A 23,148-nucleotide genomic window follows, 5' to 3' on the forward strand; every position below is an offset into this window, starting at 1 on the left:
AAAAAATTCAAGTCAATAAAAGTAATAGCTGTGTTTTTATTTTGGGGGTAAATGCTAATCATGCTGCAGTTCAAGATTTCAAATAATTTTAACAAAAAACATTTAAATAAACCTGTTTGAGCAGTATAGCTACACCATGATAACTGATAACGCCTTTGATTTGAGGAACAGGTCTTACTGTTTTTAATATAGCTGTGATGATAAATTGTTCTGAATGCACTATTAATCACAAGAATAAATAGCTGAAAATTTTGTCTTAATTCTATGTAAGTTAATGTTTGTTTTAAAGATAACTTTACCGACAAAATTATAGTTTAAAAAGTCAGAAAACATTAATTCAGAGATAATTTTGTTTGTTTTCTATTATGCATAAATTCAATACATGTATTTTATATGATATGTAAAATATGCATTTAGCAGGGACTTGATAATTTGCCAGGTATATGGTTTAGAAATGCCAAATTTTTATCTTACAGCTCCCAATAGTTTTCTTTTCTACGTTTTTTTTAAAAAGGCTCTTCAGGTAAAAAAAAGGTCACTGACCTCTGGACTAGGATTTAGAACAAAATACTTGAGGTCTTGATACATCCTCACACTATTGATAGTAGAGGTAAGTAGCACTTATTTTGGCTTTCTGCCCATCCGCATTTTAATGCAAAAATTTACTTGAAGAAACTAGAGTTCTGTATCATTACATGCCAGGGTATTGATCTAAAAGGTTTTGGAAAACATTGGTGTGCAATTTTATTGCTTGACATCACCAGCAACTGCAAAATGATCTAATCTAGAATGTTTTTGAGCTTTTTGCTTCAATAATATTCCAAATTGCTCAGATTTAATGAAAAATTTTGAAGCTATAACAAAATTAAGAACAAAAAGATTTTAACAATGGTTTTTCACTGACCACTGATTTTCTTTGGGTTTTAAAACATTAAAAACCCTATGAGAAAAAGTTTTATTTAATTAAAATTCCTATCAGGTAAATTATTACGTGCATGAACTTTCTCTCTAATCTGCAGAATAAGGTGTGCACATTAATACTACCTGCATGGGACTGGCATAATTCTATATAGAAGTGCGTGGGGCAGAATTGATAATTTATGATTTATAGAAACAGGGAGTTTTGTGCTGCTGTATATAATTTTAAAAAGCTCTTTTTATAATTAACGTAAATCATTTCCTAGAAACTACAGGTCAACAAGGAGGCTGGCGCGTCCTGCTTAGGGCCTTCAATTAAGCTAAGGCCGATGTGCATCATAGAGCTGATGTGGAAATTCAAGTATTGGGATGACTGCTACTGGAAGGATTGATAATTGTATTAAATTATTTCCAGGTTGCAGTTATTAATTGGAGATTCACTTGTGCTCCTATAAATAGGAAGAAATGAGGCAAATGTTTGTCATGTGTTTCCCTGTAAATAAATGCTTATAAAAGTGTATAAGACTGGCTCAAATTTATTCTTCACCACCTGGCTTTCTGGAGCATAACAGACATTACCTGTAAGGTGTAGATAACAACACATTCACACATTCAGGGTCACATCATACACCATGGACAGATTACAGAGGGAAAATCTAGCTATTGTCAAAGCTCTAGATCCCAAACTGCTGAAATCATCAGATCATGCAGTGAACTGTGTTCATGATGTAGTCACAAAGATGCAAACAATGCACTAATTTAATGGCACATTCTTATCACACACCTTAGCACTTGTGGGAAATTTTTGGTACTTGCTTCCTGGCTAGTTCTGGCTCAAATTAGGGAGTTTGGAGGGTGCTGGGAGAGCGAGGGAAGGAAATAAGAAGTGTCAAGACTCTAAGTTGACTCCACTGACATGGAATAATTAATTGGAACAGAGTCAAATCCCTAAGGCAGAAAAGAGCAGGCATGAATTTTCATAGTTACTTTCATGCCCTCAGGATGTACCGAAGTGCATACAACCTGCAGCAGCCTGAAAGGTACTGAGCCAGCCTTGTTCCATGTAAACACTGAATGTGCACAGCTGTGCAAAAAAAATTAAAGGGACTGCACACTGAAAAAAAAACGAATGCACAGAACAGCAAAGTTTTAAAAGGAACACTGCTTCACAGCAAATTAATTACTTTTGAAATGTAGCCACTTGTTATGCATGGCAATAGGCAATCAAATGCAGGAAGCAGGCAGATCTGAAGAACAGCCAATTTCATTACTGGAACCTAGAAGGATGTATGAGTCAATGTTAGTAGGTATTCTTCCTAATTAACTCCAGCTACCACTATAAGCTAAAAACAAAAAACTACTGCGGATGCTGGAAATCCAAAACAAAAACAGAATTACTTGGAAAAGCTCAGCAGGTCTGGCAGCATCGGCGGAGAAGAAAAGAGTTGACGTTTCGAGTCCTCATGACACTTCAGCAGAACTGAGTAAAGTTAGGAGAGGGGTGAAATATAAGCTGGTTTAAGATGGGGGTGGGGGGGTGGTTGTAGGGACAAGCAAGCAGTGATAGGAGCAGATAATCAAAAGATGTCACAGACAAAAGGACAAAGAGGTGTTGAAGGTGGTGATATTATCTAAGAAAATGTGCTAATTAAGAATGGATGGCAGGACACTCAAGGTACAGCTCTAGTGGGGGTGGGGTGGAAAGACTGACAGGGTATTACAGTTATAGATTTAAAAATAATGGAAATAGGTGGGAAAAGAAAAATCTATATAAATTATTGGGAAAAACAAAAGGGAGGGGGAAGAAACGGAAAGGGGGTGGGGATGGGAGAGGGAGTTTAAGTTGTTGAATTCAATTTCTCAATTTCTCTGCTCCTCTCACCCATTCTAATCTGTCTCTCTCTGAACTTATTGCACTCCGTTCTCTCAGGTCCAACCCCAACACTGTCATCAAACCCGCTGACAAGGGTGGTGCTGTTGTTGTCTGGCGCACTGACCTCTACCTCGCGGAGGCTGAGCGTCAACTCGCAGACACTTCTTCCTACCTCTTCCTGGACCATGACCCCACCACTGAACATCAAGCCATTGTTTCCAGGACTGTCACTGACCTCATCTCCTCTGGAGATCTTCCTCCCACAGCTTCCAACCTGATAGTCGCCCAACCTCGGACGGCCCGCTTCTACCTCCTACCCAAAATCCACAAACAGAACTGTCCCGGCAGACCGATCGTGTCAGCCTGTTCCTGCCCCACGGAACTCATTTCTCGTTATCTTGACTCCCTTCTCTCTCCCCTTGTCCAGTCCCTTCCCACCTACATCCGTGATTCCTCTGACACCTTACGTCACATCAACAATTTCCAGTTCCCTGGCCCCAACCGCTTCTTCACCATGGACGTCCAATCCCTCTACACCTCCATCCCCCACCAGGATGGTCTGAGGGCCCTTAGCTTCTTCCTTGAACAGAGGCCTGAACAATCCCCATCCACCACTACTCTCATCCGTCTGGCTGAACTTGTTCTCACACTGAACAATTTCTCCTTTAACTCCTCTCACTTCCTCCAAATAAAAGGTGTGGCTATGGGTACCCGCATGGGCCCCAGCTATGCCTGTCTCTTTATGGGGTATGTGGAACATTCCTTGTTCCACTCCTACTCCGGCCCCCTCCCACAACTCTTTCTCCGGTACATCGATGATTACTTCGGTGCTGCTTCATGCTCTCGTCGGGACCTGGAAAAATTTATTAATTTTGCTTCCAATCTCCACCCCTCCATCATTTTCACATGGTCCATCTCTGACACTTCCCTTCCCTTCTTTGACCTCTCTGTCTCAATTTCTGGTGATAGACTGTCCACCAATATCCATTACAAGCCTACCGACTCCCACAGCTACCTCGACTACAGCTCCTCACACCCCACTTTCTGTAAGGACTCCATCCCATTCTCTCAGTTCCTTCGCCTCTGTCGCATCTGTTCTGATGATGCTACCTTCAAAAACAGTTCCTCTGACATGTCCTCCTTCTTCCTTAACCCAGGTTTTCCGCCCACGGTCGTTGACAGGGCCCTCAACCATGTCCGGCCCATCTCTCGCGCATCCGCCCTCACGACTTCTCCTCCTTCCCAGAAACATGATAGGGTCCCCCTTGTCCTCACTTATCACCCCACCAGCCTCCGCATCCAAAGGATCATCCTCCGCCATTTCCGCCAACTCCAGCATGATGCCACCACCAAACACATCTTCCCTTCACCCTCCCCAACAGCTTTCCGCAGGGAACATTCCCTCCGGGACACCCTGGTCCACTCCTCCATCACCCCCTACACCTCAACCAACTCCCACGGCACCTTCCCATGCAACCGCAGAAGGTGAAACACCTGCCCCTTCACTTCCTCTCTCCTCACTGTCCAAGGGCCCAAACACTCCTTTCAAGTGAAGCAGCATTTCACTTGCATTTCCCCTTAGTCTACTGCATTCGTTGCTCCCAATGCGGTCTCCTCTACATTGGAGAGACCAAACGCAAACTGGGCGACCGCTTTGCAGAACACCTGCGGTCTGTCCGCAAGAAAGACCCAAACCTCCCTGTCGCTTGCCATTTTAACACTCCACCCTGCTCTCTTGCCCACATGTCTGTCCTTGGCTTGCTGCATTGTTCCAGTGAAGCCCAACGCAAACTGGAGGAACAGCACCTCATCTTCCGACTAGGCACTTTACAGTCTTCCGGACTGAATATTGAATTCAACAACTTTAGATCTTAAACTCCCTCCCCCATCCCCACCCACTTTCCGTTTCTTCCCCCTCCCTTTTGTTTTTTCCAATAATTTATATAGATTTTTCTTTTCCCACCTATTTCCATTATTTTAAAATCTATAACTGTAATACCCTGTCAGTCTTTCCACCCCACCCCCACTAGAGCTGTACCTTGAGTGTCCTGCCATCCATTCTTAGCACATTTTCTTAGCTAATATCACCACCTTCAACACCTCTTTGTCCTTTTGTCTGTGACATCTTTTGATTATCTGCTCTATAACTGCTTGCTTGTCCCTACAACCAACCCCCACCCCCCGCCCACCCCAAACTTCTCTTCGCACCCCCCCCCCCAACCAAAAACCTTAAACCAGCTTATATTTCACCCCTCTCCTAACTTTACTCAGTTCTGCTGAAGTGTCATGAGGACTCGAAACGTCAACTCTTTTCTTCTCCGCTGATGCTGCCAGACCTGCTGAGCTTTTCCAGGTAATTCTGTTTTTGTTTTACCACTATAAGCTGATGCCCTAACAGGGTATTCTTTGCTGGACAAGTAGAAACTGCCCATAGCAGTATTCTGCCATAGCTTTCTTTTTCCATAAGCTTCATTCCTTTGTGACTGACTCGATCTCACTCCCCAAGTACTTCCTTAAGCTGCAGCAGACTGTACAAGATCTTGGGTGTCCTGTTTGATCCAAAGTTAAGTTTGGCACTTCCATCTCCACAACACAATGTCCCTCTACTCCAAGAGCACTAAAAGCTCCAACTATGTTTTGACACCTCAAAGCTTAATTTCTCCAATATTCTCCTTACTGGCCTCAGATTTCCCACAAGCTCCAACTTGCCCAAAACTATGATTTGTCTCTTGTTCTGGACTAAGTCCAGGTCACCCAACATCCCATCTTTACACAAAAACAGAATTACCTGGAAAAACTCAGCAGGTCTGGCAGCATCGGCGGAGAAGAAAAGAGTTGACGTTTCGAGTTGAAACGTCAACTCTTTTCTTCTCCGCCGATGCTGCCAGACCTGCTGAGTTTTTCCAGGTAATTCTGTTTTTGTTTTGGATTTCCAGCATCCGCAGTAGTTTTTTGTTTTTAACCCCATCTTTACACTGGTTCCCAACTGGCCCAACACATTAAAATTTAACATTGTAATTGCCTTCTCCAAATCCCTTCATGGTCCCCATCACACTATTGGTACAAACTCTTGCACTCTTCAGACCTCCAACTCTGGTCTTTTGTACATCCTACACTCCCTTCACCCCAGTCAGATCTTTCAGTCACCCCTGTATTAGATTTTGGAGTTCCCTCTCTAAGTCACCGCCTCACCACTTCACTCACCACCTTTAAAAAGCCTTCTTAACCACTGTTGGTCACCTCTCCTAACTATCCCAATATTACCTGTTTTAACTCTCTGGGTAAAGTACCATGCAATATTTTCTGCTTTAAAGGCATTATATAAATGCAAGCTATAATAAACTGAAGTTTTTATCTGTTTAAACTCTAGCTGTACTCCTGCACACTAAAAATTCAGAGCGGCTACTGACATCACTGTGCCAGCCAATGAGAAGGAGATAAACTGGGACTTGGAATTTATATGGCCTATTTGTTGCCAAAATTAATAAGCAACAATCCAGTGAAGCAAGTGAAATAGTGAAACTGGAATACAGAACAAAATCAAACCAGTAGATCACATGACTAGTAAACAAGACAGGAAATAGAAAGTTTTTAGACAAAAGATCTAGATAGCTCAGGGGTGAATGAGCAACTGCAAAAAACTGCTCTTTTTAGATTTTATGAACAAACCAGGGCAAATAAGCAACCGGAAAGTAAAACACTTCAGAGGTCAGTAGGCATAACAATTAGTATATGTTTATAATAAAAATTAAAAACAAAACTGCTGAAGTGGAAGAAAGCAAAGTTAACAGAAGTGAAAGCGAAGCAACAGATAATACAGGTGAGCAATGAGAAATACTGAGAAATGGATAGAGTACACACTAAAAACATCTCAACTAGGATTGAAGTTGGTCCATTAAGAGCTAGCGTACTGCATTAGACGGAGAATAAATCCAAGCACTAGGGCGCATAATAAGGTTATATGGGTAATACAGAAGAATTCCAGGAGAAATAGCCAAAGAAAAGCAAAGATAGAACTACAGAAATATAAATTGACACAATGGCTGACTTAAGGGTTAACAAGAGCTAGAGCTGCTACACAACAAAGAAAACAATGGTAAAAAGGCTCAAAAGGTTCACTGTATTCACAAGATAAGTGAAAGAAGCTCCAACAGTATGCCAGAGGACTGCACAAAGTACAATAGAAAACATTTAAAAGGCTTGGCGTACTTAAAAGTTGATGAGGCTTAGATGCTTTGCACAAAAGCACCAATGAAGGAGAGTGATAAATTAGGAGAGTTTGACATTCGGAGCATTGCTGGCTGGAGCTCCAACTTTTAGATTTACTGGCAGTGATTTCCGAGGGATGCTTCTGGTGGTGGCGCTGGTGGCTGCCTGGTGTATTAATAATGCCAGTCTTCATGTAAAAGGCTAGGCAGTAGAGACAGTCGAAGGGATGGTTCCACAGGCCCAGGATGTCTCATTGGCAAATCACCAAGGGCCTCATCTTATCAGTGGTGGAGTAATGGCAGCCAGAGCAGCTGCAGCTTTTGATTAACCAGCAGTGATTGCTGGGAAAATCAATCTACATTCCCACAACTTAAAAGGCTTTTAAAATCAAAAAGACAATTCTCAAACTTGGTATCAAACTTTATTCTCAGTTTGACGGTGGGAACAATGGCAGCCAGAGTGGGGGTTTGGTAAAGTAGCTCCCTGGCCTCCTAATGAACCAGCAACTTCCCTTCCTTTGAACATCTCACCTTGTTGCACCACCTCTCATTTTGAATCCTTGCTTGTCTGCTGCCCACCCAAGTATCACGCCATATTTCTCACAGAGATACCTTCATTAATCCCTCAGCCTCTGCACTAAGCAACTTTTCATCCTCTGGTGGTTTCAACCTCCGCCACAACTCATTATGCTCTCTTCTCTCCTAAATTCACATCCCCCTTATCCTCTTTAAATTGCTCCCTCCATTTAAACTCAGTTACTCATTTTCATCTCACAAGGCCTCATGACACACATCGTGTCAATTACATACAAGGATATCTTTGACCACTTCCTTTTATCCCCCTTCAATCCTAATTTCTTTTGGAGCCTCCCTGGTAAAAGCTTCCCCCAAGACACTTACAACTGAAGTTTTAATTTCCCAACTGTGTAGGTTTTGCCACCACCCACCTCCTGACCTGCACCACTCCATTCATCACAACACTGCTGCAGCTACCGATTTGCTCAATCACATCCTCACCATTGACACCCCTGTCTTCATTTAGGCCATTACACACTCTCACCTTGTCATTCCCTGGGTAAGGCCCTCATTTCCACTCCCTCAAGTCCAAAGGATGCAGACTTGAAAATCTATGGAGGAGACATGGCTTACCCATTCTATGCCAGGTCTGGTTAAACCACAAAGTGCTATTGGGTCATGCCACTGTTTGCCAAAACTGCTCAATATTCCCAGGATCATTCTGAAATGCAAAGATAACCAATGGCTTGCCTGAGCCGTGATTTTGCACCTTTCTCTAGATTCTCTCTCATCTCCCATGCTGCTCTCTGAACTCATATTGTCCAAGACCTACCTCTTGGCTCCCTTGACCATAATCTCATTGAACTGCTGACCACCCAGCTTTCCTTCCAGGCCCATCAGATGTTAATGGTTTTCTCTCTCCTCAAATACTGTCTCCCACCCCTGCAAATCTGCTGTCATCACCTCGTTTCAAAAAATAAACACCCTCGATCCCTCTGTCCTTGCAAAAAGCCTCTCTTCCCTTACCAAAGTCCTAGAACATATTGTTGCCTTCCAAACATATGTCCATCTTTCCCACAATTTCATTCAATCATTCTACAATCAGGTTTCCGTCTCTGCCAAGTACTGAAATGGCTCCTATCAAAGTCAGAAAAGACATTCTACATGATTATGACTGTAGCAAACTACCCTTTCTCATTCTTCTCAACCTGTCTCCAATGTTAACATGGATGAGCACACCATCCTCCAGCTTGGTGGAACTGTACTCACCTGCTTCCATTCTTACCAATCCAATCGTAGCCAGAGAGTCTCCTGCAATGGCTTCTCTTCCCACTCCTGCACATATACCATTGAAGATCCCCAAGAATCTGTTCATGGCCCCTCTTACTTATCTTCTTGCTCAGTCTTGACATTACTCAAAAACATACATGTGAAATGTGATGTCCACCGCTACCTTTCTTACACTGCCTGTTATTTATCATACTTTATCCAATATTGGTAGAGTAGGAATGTCCTCCAAAATATTAGGGGCCTGAGACCATTGTATTTGGTCCTACCACAAACTTTGTTCACTAGCTACTGACTCCATCCCTCCCCAGCAATTGTCCGAGGCTGGGCCAAACTGATTGCAACTTTGTTGCTATATTTGACCCCCAAGAGCTTGCGGCCGCACATGCACGCCATCACCAAAAGTGCCTCCTTTCACTTCAATAACAGTACCCATCTCTGCTTCTGCCACAGCTCAACTGCCATGGAAACCCTCATCCCCACCTTTCTGTTACCTCTAGATTTGTCCACAGTACTCCAATGTTGTCCTGGCTGGCCTTTCACCTCCCAGCCTTCAGAAACTTAAACTCATCCAAAAATCACTTCCTTTATCTTAACTTGAATCAAGTTCCATTCACCCATCACCCCTGTGCTTGTTAATGTACATAAAGCCTCTCAGTTTAAAACTTCGCATCCTTGTTTTCAAATTCCTCCATGGCCTCATCCCTCTTTATCTCTGTAACCTACTCCAGCCCTACGAGCTTTCAAGATCTCTACGCTACTCCAAATCTGGCATCTTGTGGGTCCCCAATTTTGATCATTTCTCCAGTGGTAGTTCTGCTTTCTGCTCCTTAGGTCTCAAGCTCTGGAATTCTCTCCCTAAACCTCTCCACCTCCCTTTCTTCCTTTATGATGCTGCTTCAACAAAGCCTTTGAGAAGGGCTTCAGTAATCTGTCCTGATAGCTCTTCTGTGCCTTGATAATAGCACTAGCACCTTGGGACATTTTGCTACGTTAAACGTGCTATATAAATACAAATTGTTGTTGAGTTACTAACCATAACTTTCTGATATTCTCTGGAAACTAGAATTGCACAACAAAAGGGGACAATGATAAATCCACATTAAGAGACTTAGAAATTATGAAAAGACAAATTGGAGGGTGAGAGACTATGAGCTGTTGAGCAGCTAAGGATTAATGTGTCTATGTACGTAAATCATTAAAATTGCATGCACACAGGTATTAAAAAACTCAAAAAGGCTAATGGAATGTTGTTGGACTTACAGTTGAGTTCATGCTTCTTGAGTCTCCTTCCAGCTTACCTAACCCTATCCATATAACCTTCTATTCCTTACTCCCTCATGGGTTTATCCAGGGGTGCGTGTCCATGAAAGAAGAATGAGGGAGAGTGAAAATTCCAAAGGACGGATGCTTCAACTGCACAGGACCTTAGGGCTCCATCTGGAGTGGTGCCCTGCTTTGGGCAGTGAATCACAGGAAATATCCTTTGGAGGGGATACCGTGCAAATTCCAGGGTTAAAATAAGGACAGGTTCCGCAAATATGCATTTTTTTTTCAGTTTAGAAAACAGAGGTTGATCTAATTGAGCTGCTTAAAAGCATCAAATGATAAAATGTTTGGCAGGGGAATCCAGAACAAGGGGGCCGAATCTTCAATTTGGAGTTAGGTAATTTAGACACGGAATCAGGAAGCACTTATGCACATAATAGTGTTTAAAAAAAGCATATGGTACCTGCGGTTATATAAACAGAAGCATAGAGTACACAACAGCATGGAGTTATGTTAAATCTTTGTAAAGTCACTGGTCAGGTCTCAGCTGGGGTAATGCATACTTTCAGATGCCAAGGCCTTGGAGCAAGTTCGGGGAGACTTACTAGAACGGTACAAGGGATGAGGTACTTCAGTTGTGTGGAAAGACTAGAGAAGCTGGAATTGCTCTCCCTAGAGCAGGGAAGCTTAAAGTGAGATTTAACCTCAGTGTTCACAATCATGAAGGGCTTTGATAGAACAAATAACGAGAAATTGCTACCAATAGTAGAAGGTTGGTGACTAGAGAGCACAGATTTGACATAATTGGCAAAGAAGCAGAGGGGAGATAATTTTCTTTTAAATAAATGTAGCGAGTTAAAGATAATCTTAATGCACAGTCTGAAAGAGTGGTGGAAACAGATTGGATAATTACTTTCACGGGAGAATTGAATATGTTAAATACTTGATGTGGGAAAAATGTGCAAGGCTATGGGAAAAGAGCAGGGAACAGATAGCTCTTTCAAATAGAAATGATGAAATATATGGAGTAAAAGAGTTCTCGGGACATAGATGTAATCTTTAAAACAAGTTCGAATGGCAATAAAAAGTGCAAAAGAAATTTGAGATTAATATATTCAATAGCAAGCAGAAGAGCAAGAAAGTGATGATGAACACATTGCCTAGGCTGTAGTTTTGGGCAACTCATTATAGAAAGGAAACTGGGAATGATTGTAAGAATGCAACATAGGAATCACTAGAACAATACAATAGATATGGCCTCTTTCTGTGATGTATCATTGTATGGCAAAGGTGTGGAATTCTGGAACGAATCTCTCAAAGATATTGACTCTGGGTGAATTGAAATTTTGGAGACTGTGATCAATATGGTTTTGAAAGGCAAAAGTATCAGAGATGTGGGACAACAGATCATCTATGCTCACATTGAATGGTTGAACAAGCTTAATGGGCTGAATAGTTAATGCCTGTTCCTGTGGTCAAAATGAATATGGCACATGATCATCCAAAAAGCATCTACTAAAGTGCGACTGAAGAGTGTTACTGCTAAGAATAATTCCCACAGTATTAAACGCAAAGTGCCAGTATTGACAGAGGGATGGTTATAGTCAATGTTGAAGTAAATTGATATTTCTCTAATTGAGTAGGTGAAGCCAGTGGCGTCCTCCATGGCGGTGCTGGTGCTGAGGCTGCCCTCCATAAGGGCTTGGACATCGAGAATATCAAATTTGCTAGTGATACCAAAGGCGTGACTAAAAGAACAATGCAAAAATAATTGAGCTGTTACTTAGAAACATGGACAGATGTCAGGAAAATGCAAATTAATGGAAAAGGAACAGAACCAAAATACATGGAGCAAAAGAGAGCTCGGGACATAGATATAATCTTTAAAACAAGTTCAGATGGCAATAAAACATGCAAAAGAGACTTGGGATCAATATATTCAATAGCAAGCAGAAGAGCAAGAAAGTGACAACGAACACATTGCCTAGGCTGTAGTTTTGGGCAACTCACTATAGAAAGGAAGCTGGGAATGATTCTAAGGATGCAACATAAGAATCACTAGAACAATACTAGAATGTGATACATTTTCAAAACTAAAATTGTGTTTACTGGAGACAAGGGCAAAAAATCGAATAGAACCAACATAGCTTTCAAAAGGGAATTAAATAAATGTCTGAAGGGAAAAATTTTGCAAGGCTAGAAGGAAAGAGCAGGGGTTAGCTCTCTTAAAAGGGACCCTTCGGTATCATTCTATGATTTTAAGTGTGTAAAATTATAATATTTCTGCAGTCAGCACATGTACAAGATTTGTTCTAAAAGAAAAAGTCAGATGTTATGGATTTCTCCAGGTATATTATGATATAGAATGCTTTTTCATTGTTTTAGAATTAGTTTTAGAAATGTTTTCTCTCAAGAGGGTTGTGAGACTTTGGAGCTCCCTGCCTCAGAAGGCGGTGGAGATGGGGTCTCTGCATATTTTTAAGGCAGATGTAGATAGATTCCTGTTAGGCAAGGGAACCAAAGGGTATCGGGGGTAGATGGGATTGTAGAACTCAAAACACAAACAGGTCAGCCATGATCTTATTGAATGGTGGAGGAAGCTCGAGGGACTGAATGGCCTACTTCTGCTCCTATTTCTTATGTTTGCATCACAAATGGGGAGATGGTGGCATCGTGGTAATGTGACTGGATTAGAAATCCAGAAGCCCAGGCTAATGCTCTGGGGACGGCGATTCAAATCCCAACATGGCAACTGGTGGAATTAACAAATCTGGAATATAAAGCTAGTCTCAGTAATGGTGAGCATTACAACTATCAGTGATTGTCATAAAAACCTATCTGGTTCACTAATGTCCTCTAGGGAAGGAAATCTGCCCTACTTCTGGTCTGGTCTATATGTGACTCCAGACCCACAGCAATGTGGCTGACTCTTAACTGCCCTCTGAAATGGCCCAACAAGCCACTCAGTTGAAAGGTAATTAAAGGTGGGCAACAAATACTGGCTTTGCCAGTGATGCCTACATCCCATGAAAGAATATAACAAAAATGAAACCGTGGTATGAAAGGAAAAATTAGACCCTTGAAAGATATTAAATACTATAGGCAAGAAGCAGAAAAGTGGAAGAGTTGATGGCCCCAAGGAGCCACCAAAGGCGATGTGGTGAATAGCTTCCTCCTTCAATTGTGTGCGCAGACAGCAAGGCCCTTCAACTAAAAGAAAACATCACAATGGATTCCGATTCTGCACTCAGCCAATGTCCATTTACCCACTCTTCTGAGGAACAGTAACTGGACAATAAGATGATCCTTCTGGACTATTTTCCCCTTGCTTAGCCCGGGAGAATTTAAATAACAATCTTTTTAAGCACAGATACTGGAGATCGGCATAGCTCATTACCTTATCCATTGAAGTAGTAGAAATGTGCAAAGCTTTACAAAATAAAAGTTCTGAAGCCAACATATTGTGAACAACATTGGAGATTTTTTAATGGCCGCGTCAAAGCATCAAAAGTTCAGAGCTTTCCTTCAAAATTCATGATTTAAAATGTTTAGTATATCCATTCGCACAAGCAGGTTTTTTTTAATACTTTTCTGATTCAGAGGATAATTACTGGAAAGAATACTTTAAAAAGCTCGGCTCTAAAACAATTTACAGCAACGATCGGTGTAAAATTGCACATTAATGTCAACTAAGAAAGAGCCCTTAAAAAAAAACGAAGTCGTAGGCTCTGGTTCGTCCAGCTATGTATGCAGCATATCTCGGTCACCCAACGAACAGTAAAATATCCATATGCATGCTGCATCCTGCTGAGAAGGCCCCAACATAATCACGCTTCCTCTTCCGTAACTCTGCCTTTCCTCGGGGACAAAGGCATCCTCAAAAAGACGGGAGCGTTAAAACTAAGCGGCTTACCAAACTACAACTAAGATCTTCCATCCAAATATGTATTATAAAGCTCATTTCTAAAAATCAATCCAAAACTCTGCTGCATTGCTGCAATGGGGGGGGGTGGAGAGACACACAAAAAAAACCCCCCGATCTTTCCTCCTTTCTCTCTCTCTCTCTCACACAAAGATTATGTAACCTGAAATGCCCTTTTGGATTTAACACCCCGACGCTTTTGTTGCTGCTGGAAATTGAGCGCACGATAGAAAACACACGCATTGTCAAACCAAGGCGGCACATCCCACGCCAAGCGGAGTAGGCCTCGGCGTCGAGTTTGAGGGGGCCGGCTGCTGCTGCGGGCTGAGGAAGCCTGGGAGACAAAGCTGCAGTGCGGCAACCGCCGGCCTTTGCCACCAGAAACCACGGCCGCGGATGGTCAACCCGGGCAGACACAATGGAAAGGAGGGGAGGGGAGGGGGGGGGGGGCATCCCGGCAACCCACCCGGTGGGGGGGGGAGGGAATGCCCGCAGTCTCAGAGCGGGGGCGCGGGGAAAGCCGCCAGCGCACCCCCCCCCACCCCCCCCCCGGGGTTGTCAGGCGGTGGCCCAGGGCCCGGGCCGCATTCGCCGCCTTACCTCGGCGTCCGCTGTTTCTCCGCTTTCTGTTTCTCCCAATTCCCTCAGAAGATAAGACGCGGTGGGAAATGTGTCGGTAAAGGCGGCGGATGTGGTTCGGGGCCGGTGCTTTGGAGAGCCGGTCCGACGATGAAGAAGCTGTCAGTCAGTTTCTCTCGCTTCTTCAATTTCTCCCCCCCCCTTACTTCCCTCGCATCAGTCGCTGCTTCGACTCGCAAAGATGGCCGCCCGCCAGCGGCCGGCGCACTATCGTCAGCGCGCTGCTGGCCTGCGTACGCACGCCGGCGCGCTGACGTCGGCGCGCTGACGTCAGCGCGCTGCCTCCCCCCCCCCCCCCCGGCGGCCTGCGCACTGACGTAGCCGCTGTTCTGCTTAACCACGTCCGACGGCTCACGATGGACGTCATTGCATCCTGTTGTGCTTTGGAGAAGTGAGGGTAAATGTTGTTAAATTGAAGTGTGATCGTGGAGGGCTTTCTCTCTGGTGGTTTGGTTCCACTGAGAACAATAGGAGCAGGAGGAGGCCATTCGGACCTTCGAGTCTCCTCTGTCATTCAATTGGATCATGGCTGATCTCCTTCAACGCCATTTTACTGCACTATCCCCATCTCCCTTGATAACCTTAATGTCTAGAAATCTGTCGAACTCTGTCTTGCACATACATAATGACTGAACCTCCCCAGTCCTCTGGAGTAGAGAATTCCAAAAACTCACCACCTTCCAAGTGAAGAAATTCCTCCTCATCTCAGTCCTCCATGGCCTACCCCTTATTTGGAGGCTGTGTCCCCTAGTTGTAGATGCCCCTGCCATGGGGGAAACATCTTTCCTGCATTCTACCGTCGGAATTTTGTATGCTGCAATGAAATAATATTATAGTATGATTAATTTTGTAGTTTCCTTTTGTAATTTACAATTTGAACTTTATTGTTTGTGCCCCTTTAAAAAGGAGACGCTTTGTAATCAAAAATAAATACCGCAGTTGCCAGAAATCTGAAATGAAAACAGAAAATGCTGCAAATACTCGGGGAACGTCTGTGGAGCCAGAAATGGAATTGACATTTCAGGTCGAATACCTTTCATTAGAAAGGTTCTTTTATTTAACACTAACTCCTGCCGCCAACTAGGAAGGCACCAGAAATACATGCACATTCAGCCCGCACTATGTCGACCAGTGCATGCGCAACTGATGCTGACACCCTTCCATTTGGTGGCATTTAGAGGCACGTGTGTGGCTGCAGAGTATCTAATCTCAATTCAGATTTCTGCTATATTATTGGGGATAAACTTCTTGAATTTGCAATTGATTACAGATATACAAAGCGGAAATAGTTATTGCAGGTTTAGGTAACAGTCTTCTGACTGTTGGAAAGGCGTTATGATAACAGTTCCTGAATAGGTCAGTTGGTAGTTAACGGGGCTCTTAAGCCCAGAGAAATGGTCTTGAACCCCACATAGGGTGATTCTTTTTTTACTTAATACTGATCATTATTTATTTACCAAAGAATCTATCAATTTTTTAAAAATAAAATTTTTATAATATTTCTGTGCCTTTCTAGTTGGCGGCAGGAGTTAGCGTTAAATAAAAGAACCTTTCTAATGAAAGGTATTCGACCTGAAATGTCAATTCTATTTCTGGCTTTTATAATAGCATCTGCAAAAAGTCCTATTACACAAGCAATACCCTGATGTATTTCTGATGAGAATTTTATTAATATTGACTGATAAATGAACAAAACATTTTGGGGAACAGTCAATCCTAACATTTTTAAGTTTTAAGTTTTAAGTTTCGTCCGAATACCAGGTTTCAGTTTTCATCTCAAAACTTAATTTAAGATGTCTGTCTAGTTGCAAATAATGAAGTCACAGACTTGACTCACTGCGACTGTAGCTGGACATGTGCAAGAAATGCTTCCCCTAGTGTTGTACCACAACACAGGTATTTACTCTTCAACCTTGTAAACTATCTTTTTGCTCAAATATCCTACCACAGTCCTGCGTGCCAATTGCTCTCTCTACCTCATCTCAGCCAGCTTACTCATCTTTCTAAAGTCAACCACATTGCCAGCCTGGTGTCCTTTGGATTACCTTTTTATCTTTACATTTGGAACATAAATATCACCATAATATAGACACCATGGGCAGAATTTTCTGTTTGAAGTGCGGGGGGGGGGGTGGGTGGGTTCACCAAGTCCGCACGTAAAATGGCGCGCGGTGACGTCGGGCGAGCGTCCCAACATCATCACACGCCATCGTGATATTTCGCTGGGCGGGCGTGCAATGAATTCCGACGTGCGCCCGCCATTAATTAATGGGCTGCTTAAGGCCCTTTAGTGTTCAATTGACACCGATTTTTCGGCACCCGTGCGATCTTCGGGTCAATGCATGGGCGCACCAGGCAGACAGGCAGGAGACATTTGTATTAACCTCATCCACGGGTGGGATGAGAGGGCTCAGTGGGGTCGTGAATCTGCTCTGTGAAGTATTTATTGTTGAAAGTTTTTCAAACTTGCCTGTGTGATCTGCAGTACTTCAGAACGCATCCCAGCTGCTTTTTCTGGACTCTTAACCTTCAGGTCAGCACTCTGCAGTTAGGAATCTTTTCCGGGCCTGCAGGTTTCAAGAAGCCTTCCCTTAGCCTGGGTATGGGAGCAGATCTGTCCACTGGAGGCAGCTCCTGTGAGGAGGGAGGGAGGGCGAGAATGGGGAGGTGGCCAGGAGTACACATTCAGCCTCCAGGGTAGCCACTTTTGGGAATACAGGAGCAGGCAAAAGGGGCGCAGGGCCAAGAGGCAGTCGAAAACAGAAGGGCCGCAGAAGACACCACTATCTTGCAGCCAGGGTATACAGGTGGCAAAGCAGTTACCTCAGTATGTCTGAGGTGCAATGCCGAAGGAGGCTCCATCTCTCAAGGGAGATAGTCAACCATAGTCAGATGATTGGGCCTGAGATCGCCATGCCAGTGGCTCTGAAGGTCACAGTTGCCCTCAACTTCTATGCCTCTGGCTCCTTCCAGGGGTCAGTGGGTGATCTTTGCAGTGTCTCCCAATCAGCTGTCCACACTTGTGTCAAGCAGGTCACAGACGCTCTGTTCAGACGGGCATTGACCTTCATCCGCTTCCATTGGGACCAGGCAAGGCAGACACAGCGAGCCAGAGACTTCGCGGCCATTGCTGGCTTCCCCCGCATCCAGGGTGCAATAGACTGTACACATGTGGCCATCAAGGCACCAGCAAGTGAGGCCGGTGCCTTCGTCAACAGGAGGGGCTTCCACTCCATGAATGTGCAGTTGAGCTTCCCGGTCTGTCTGCAAGCATTACCCAGACCTCCCTGTCGCTTGCCATTTTAACACTCCACCCTGCTCTCTTGCCCACATGTCTGTCCTTGGCTTGCTGCATTGTTCCAGTGAAGCTCAATGCAAACTGGAGGAACAGCACCTCATCTTCCGACTAGGCATTTTACAGCCTTCCGGACTGAATTTTGAGTTCAACAACTTTAGATCTTGAACTCCCTCCTCCATCCCCACCCCCTTTCCGTTTCTTCCCCCTCCCTTTTGTTTTTTCCATTAATTTATATAGATTTTTCTTTTCCCACCTATTTCCATTATTTTTAAATGTATTCCACCCATCGCTTATTTCACCCCACCCCACTAGAGCTACCTTGCTTGTCCTGCTATCCATTCTTAATTAGCACATTCTTTTAGATAATATCACCACCTTTAACACCTCTTTGTTCTTTTGTCTGACATCTTTTGGTTATCTCCTCCTATCACTGCTTGCTTGTCCCAACAACCCTCCCACCCCCCCTTCTTCCCCCCCCCCCCCCCCCCTTAAACCAGCTTATATTTCACCCCTTTCCTATTTCTACTTAGTTCTGTTGAAGGGTCATGAGGACTCGAAACGTCAACTTTGCTCTTCTCCGCCGATGCTGCCAGACCTGCTGAGTTTTTCCAGGTATTTCTGTTTTTGTTTTTGTTTCTTCTTTTAAACAGACTGCCGGGTCGCCATTGGACCCGGTGGTCTGTACACGCCCGCCACTGCCTGCACACTCCCTCTCTCCATGGGAGTTGGGAAATACACTGGGCGGGCCTTAATTGGCCCGCCCGCGTAAAATGGCGGTGCGGACCCGAACGAGGGCGGCAATCGGGCCCGTGCCTGCTCTGCCTGCCGGGCCAAATGGAAAATTCTGCCCCATGCCACTCATCCACACTTAACTGATCTACCTGATCTGTTCCATCACATAGCTAGATCTAGCATTTTTCCTCCCTTTGTAGGCCTATGTGAAGTCCTGCACACATTTTAGGAATCCCATTCCTTTTCTTTCCTATTACTTTCTCCTGCTTCAATGAATGAGTAATTACAATCTCCCATAGCAATAATGTCGTTAATCATATTTGTATTCCTGATCTGTTGATAGATTTCCTCTTCCAGTTCCCTCCCACGTAAATGATTTTGTAGTCCAACTCCACTAATGCAACAATCACCTTTTTAAAATCTTGGACCTCTAACTATATTGACACCCCTCACACTTGTGCAGAATGGAAAATCTCTGCCAAAATAAATAGAAATGTGTCTTTTTTTAAAATCACCTAACGCAGCAGTTCAATTACAGAATGCTTAAAGACTGACAATGAAACACATTTTTCTATCAGTTTCTGAAATTGGGTATGATTTATTAACCGTAATTTATGAGTTATGCATTCAGCCACTTTTAATTTAAGAAGGCGATATTGAGCATCTTTTGTTTACCAAGTATTCATTGCAAACATGCATATGGAAGAGGACAGGAAATGATCAGCCAGTCCATTGAACCTGTTCCATCCCCAGCACGGTGCAACTTCTGCACACTTCCACCGCCACCTTTCCTCACCTTCCCCTCAAAAAAAAAGAAGCCACACCTCTAGGAGAGACCTAAAAAAAATTGAAAACAAAATGCCAATTCAAGAATAAAAAATATTGGAACTTCCTGTAGGACCTCCAAATCCAAGCTCCAGAAGACTCTGGTGACTGGGTCCCCAATAATCCACCTACTACTCTCATCTAGAACTCATTTAGATCCTTTCTGATTACTTAAACATTGCTACTGCCAGCAACTTCTCCCGGAGGTTGGTGCCTCTCTGCAAAAAGTCCTTTTTAGTGGCTAACCCAGTTCTGTGTATTTGTCACTTATGTGCATGTATCCCCAGTACTGTCTAACCCATTTCGCTCAAATATCCTATTAACTGACTCCACAGGCTTTATTAAACTAAAAGCAAAATACTGTGGATGCTGGAAATTCGAAATAAAAGCTGAAAATGCTGGAAAAGCTCAGCAGGTTTGGCAGCATCTGTGAGAGAGAAAAACAGGGTTAACGTTTCAAGTCTATATGACTCTTCTTCGGAACTGAAGTGTCAGAAGGGTCATATGGACTCGAAACGTTAACTCCGTTTCTCTTTCCATAGATGCTGTCAGACCTGCTGAGCTTTTCCAGCATTTCCTGTTTTAATTACCACGGGTTTTGTTATTCTGAAGGCCTAATCTAAGCTCATGCTTTTCTGAAGTAAAAAACCACAACTCTCTAAACCTGTCCTGGTAACTAAGGGCTCTTAAACTGGGCAATCTAATGGACTGCATGTAAACCTTTCCAGGACATCTATGTCCCCTAATTTGTCCAGTGTCTATTGACAATTTTAAAAAAGTATATTGACGGCAATGTTTCCTCCAATGTGCTTCATTTGTTGTGCTTTGTGGTCCCTTTAATCTGCTGTGTGGCCACACATGCGCATGTCTTCAAGGGGCCGCTTGTGTGTGGCCTGTTTGTCCCCTACGGAAGTTCTAGACTGCATGCGGAGCCATGCACCAACGCAGCCTTTTCCCAATAACGATTCAGTGGATAGATGTAGCACTAAGCCAAATGCTCCAGGTTCAATTCCCTGCTCCCTGCTGAGCCAGCTGGTCTCTGCTGTACTATTACAGAGGTCTCTGCATTGGAAATGGAATTGTTAAGATAGTGTATAACTGGGAGAACATACTGGAAGGCGGAATATAACTGAAATAGTGTCAAGCTTTTCAGCAGTGTAAACAAGTACAAACTTTTAAACTAATTTATTTAATTATTTTTTGTATTTGTAAAGAATAAAAAGTAGTCAAATTGTGTATGTGCTATTTACAGTGCTATAGTTGTGATTCTACATTAATATCATTTGACTGAGAAAACATAGAAGTCACTGATACTCACTCGCCATCCCTAAAAGTACGATTTGTTCTTTATCAAGTTTCCTTTGTCTTCCATATTAGCTGATATTGTTAATGGTTTTCTCACCTCAGGTTCTGTCTGGCCCCTCTTTAAATCTGCTGTTATCGCCCTCTCTCCTCAAAAAACTAACCATAGACCTCTCCGTCCTTGCAAATTACAGCCCCATCTCCAACCTTCCTTTCTTCTACAAAGGCCTTAAATGTGCAGTTGTTCCCAAATCTGTGCACAATTTTCTTGTAATTCTTATGTTTGAATCTCTCCAATCAGGTTACACTCCCGCCACAGTATCAAAACGGTTCTCACCAAGGCCGCAAATGACATCCCATATGACTGAAACAAAAATAATTTACCTCTCCTCATCCTTCTTGATCTGTCTGATCACACCATCCTCTTCCAACACCTCTCCACTGTTGTCCAGCTGGGTGGTAGTGTACTCACCTGGTTCCATTCTTATCCGTCGGGTTGCCCTTGATGCTCCCCAAGGATCTATTGTTGGCCATCTCCTAATTCTCATGTACAGGTATGCCCATTTAAACTGTATTTTAATGGCATGTTTTCGTTTCAGCATGGTTTGTAAATTAAGAAAAGTTTCTCAAATAGTGCTGCCTCCATTTTTGTTTTAGCACAGTTACTGCACATACACATTCTTTTCTTAAAAAAAGAACGGCCACTCAGCTCACCATCTCTCCCCACCCACTAATTATCTCCTGCCCATCACTTCCCTCTCCTAAGCCCCCTGCCCGCCGTTTCTGTGAGAATGGATGTTATTTTTTAATATTTGGGGGGAATATTGTGTTTCTCCGTGAAGAATGCCATTGTCTGTGTGTGTAAATGACTTAATTAAGCTGGGGAAGGTTACAAGAAGACAGGTTGTCTTGGGGGGTTTAAAACATGAAAGGATAGAGGCAAAAACAAAAAACTACTGCGGATGCTGGATGATAGAGGCATTAGGTTTGAGGTACTAGTGAATGGGTTGGATCTAACATCTGCATTTTTAGATAAGCTAAGAGTATTTTCAAATATCAAAGGGAAATCAGAAGTGCCAAGAAACATGTTTGCGACTTGCAGGAGTTCCATAGGTAAATAGAAGAGGGGATATTACATTTTATTGGCCCAAAAGCACAGAAAACCGAAGCATGAAAGATTTTATATTCAGAAGGATTTGAGTTTCAAATGGTTGTGAGAACAATGGAACATGAAATGAAAGCAGGGAGAAAGGTGTTTTAGAGTTACTATGGAAAGCTTAAGGGAGTTGTTGGCTATGAGCTGTTAGCTGTAGTTGTGGGCTATTGGCTGCATGAGGAATATCTCCTGGAAACAGCTGGGAGAAGATATAGTTTTAATCAGCCATGCAGTCAAGCCGCAAAAGTCTTGGTCTTCAAAAACAGTTTTGTTCTGAAGTTTTGGATTTCCACAGTAGAGTGGGAGAGAGTTTAAGAGGTCATGTGGTATGTCTCTATTAAAGCTACAGCAGTTTTGCCTTGGGTAATATTACTGGATGTTTAATATCAAACATCTATAAGGGAGTTAAAAGCAAAATACTGTGGATGCTGGAAATCTGAAACAAAAACAAAAATCGCTAGAAAAATTCAGCAGGTCTGACAGCATCTGCGGAGAGGAATACAGAGTTAACGTTTCGAGTCCGTATGACTCTTCATCAGAACTAAAGAGAAATAGAAATGTGGTGAAATAAGCTGTTTAAGGGGGTGTGGGACAGGTGGAGCTAGATAGAGGGCCAGTGATAGGTGGAGGCAAAGGAGAGATTGCCAAACATGTCAAAGACAAAAGGACAAAGGGGTGATGATGGTGGTGATATTAGCTAAGGAATGTGCTAATGGGGACATTAAGGGTAGAAAGCAGGATGAGCAAGTGACAGATGGACCTAGTTGGGGTGGGGTGGGGGGGAAGGGATCAAAATAGGCTAAAAGGTGGAGATAAAACAATGGATGGAAATAAATTTTAAAAATAATAATGGAAATAGGTGGGAAAAGAAAACAATATTAAAAAATATATAATAATTATTAGAAAAAAGGGGATCAAAAAGGGGGTGAGGATGGAGGAGAGAGTTCATGATCTGAAGTTGTTAACAAACAGTTGAGTGTAGGGAAAGGGTCATACGGAAATCAGCAAAGAAATTGGAGATTTTGAAAACTTAGTGACGGCAAAAGTGTTAGTAATAAGGATCAAGTTGAAGGATGCCAGTCTATTAAAGATGGAAAGGTGGAAAGTAGAGTTGAAGGAAGGAAACTGATATGTTACCATTGTAAAAAGGCTGGATATACAAGATCAAATTGTTGGAGGTCAAACGGGAGACCAATTGGAGTG

The 23,148-nt window shown here is 43.1% G+C and overlaps 1 protein-coding gene across 1 annotated transcript in view; it reads right to left on the reverse strand.

The window, feature by feature from the left end:
* prrc2c (proline-rich coiled-coil 2C) overlaps window positions 1-14,918 on the reverse strand; it is an 88,243-nt gene extending 73,325 nt beyond the window's left edge. The window contains exon 1 of the mRNA XM_078561586.1: window positions 14,594-14,918. The gene's annotated coding sequence lies outside the window, so the exon portion shown is untranslated. The remainder of the gene's footprint in view (window positions 1-14,593) is intronic.
* Between the last annotated feature and the right edge of the window lie 8,230 nt (window positions 14,919-23,148).

Source organism: Cetorhinus maximus, chromosome 17, assembly GCF_964194155.1.
Source record: "Cetorhinus maximus chromosome 17, sCetMax3.hap1.1, whole genome shotgun sequence".
Lineage (NCBI taxonomy): Eukaryota > Metazoa > Chordata > Chondrichthyes > Lamniformes > Cetorhinidae > Cetorhinus > Cetorhinus maximus.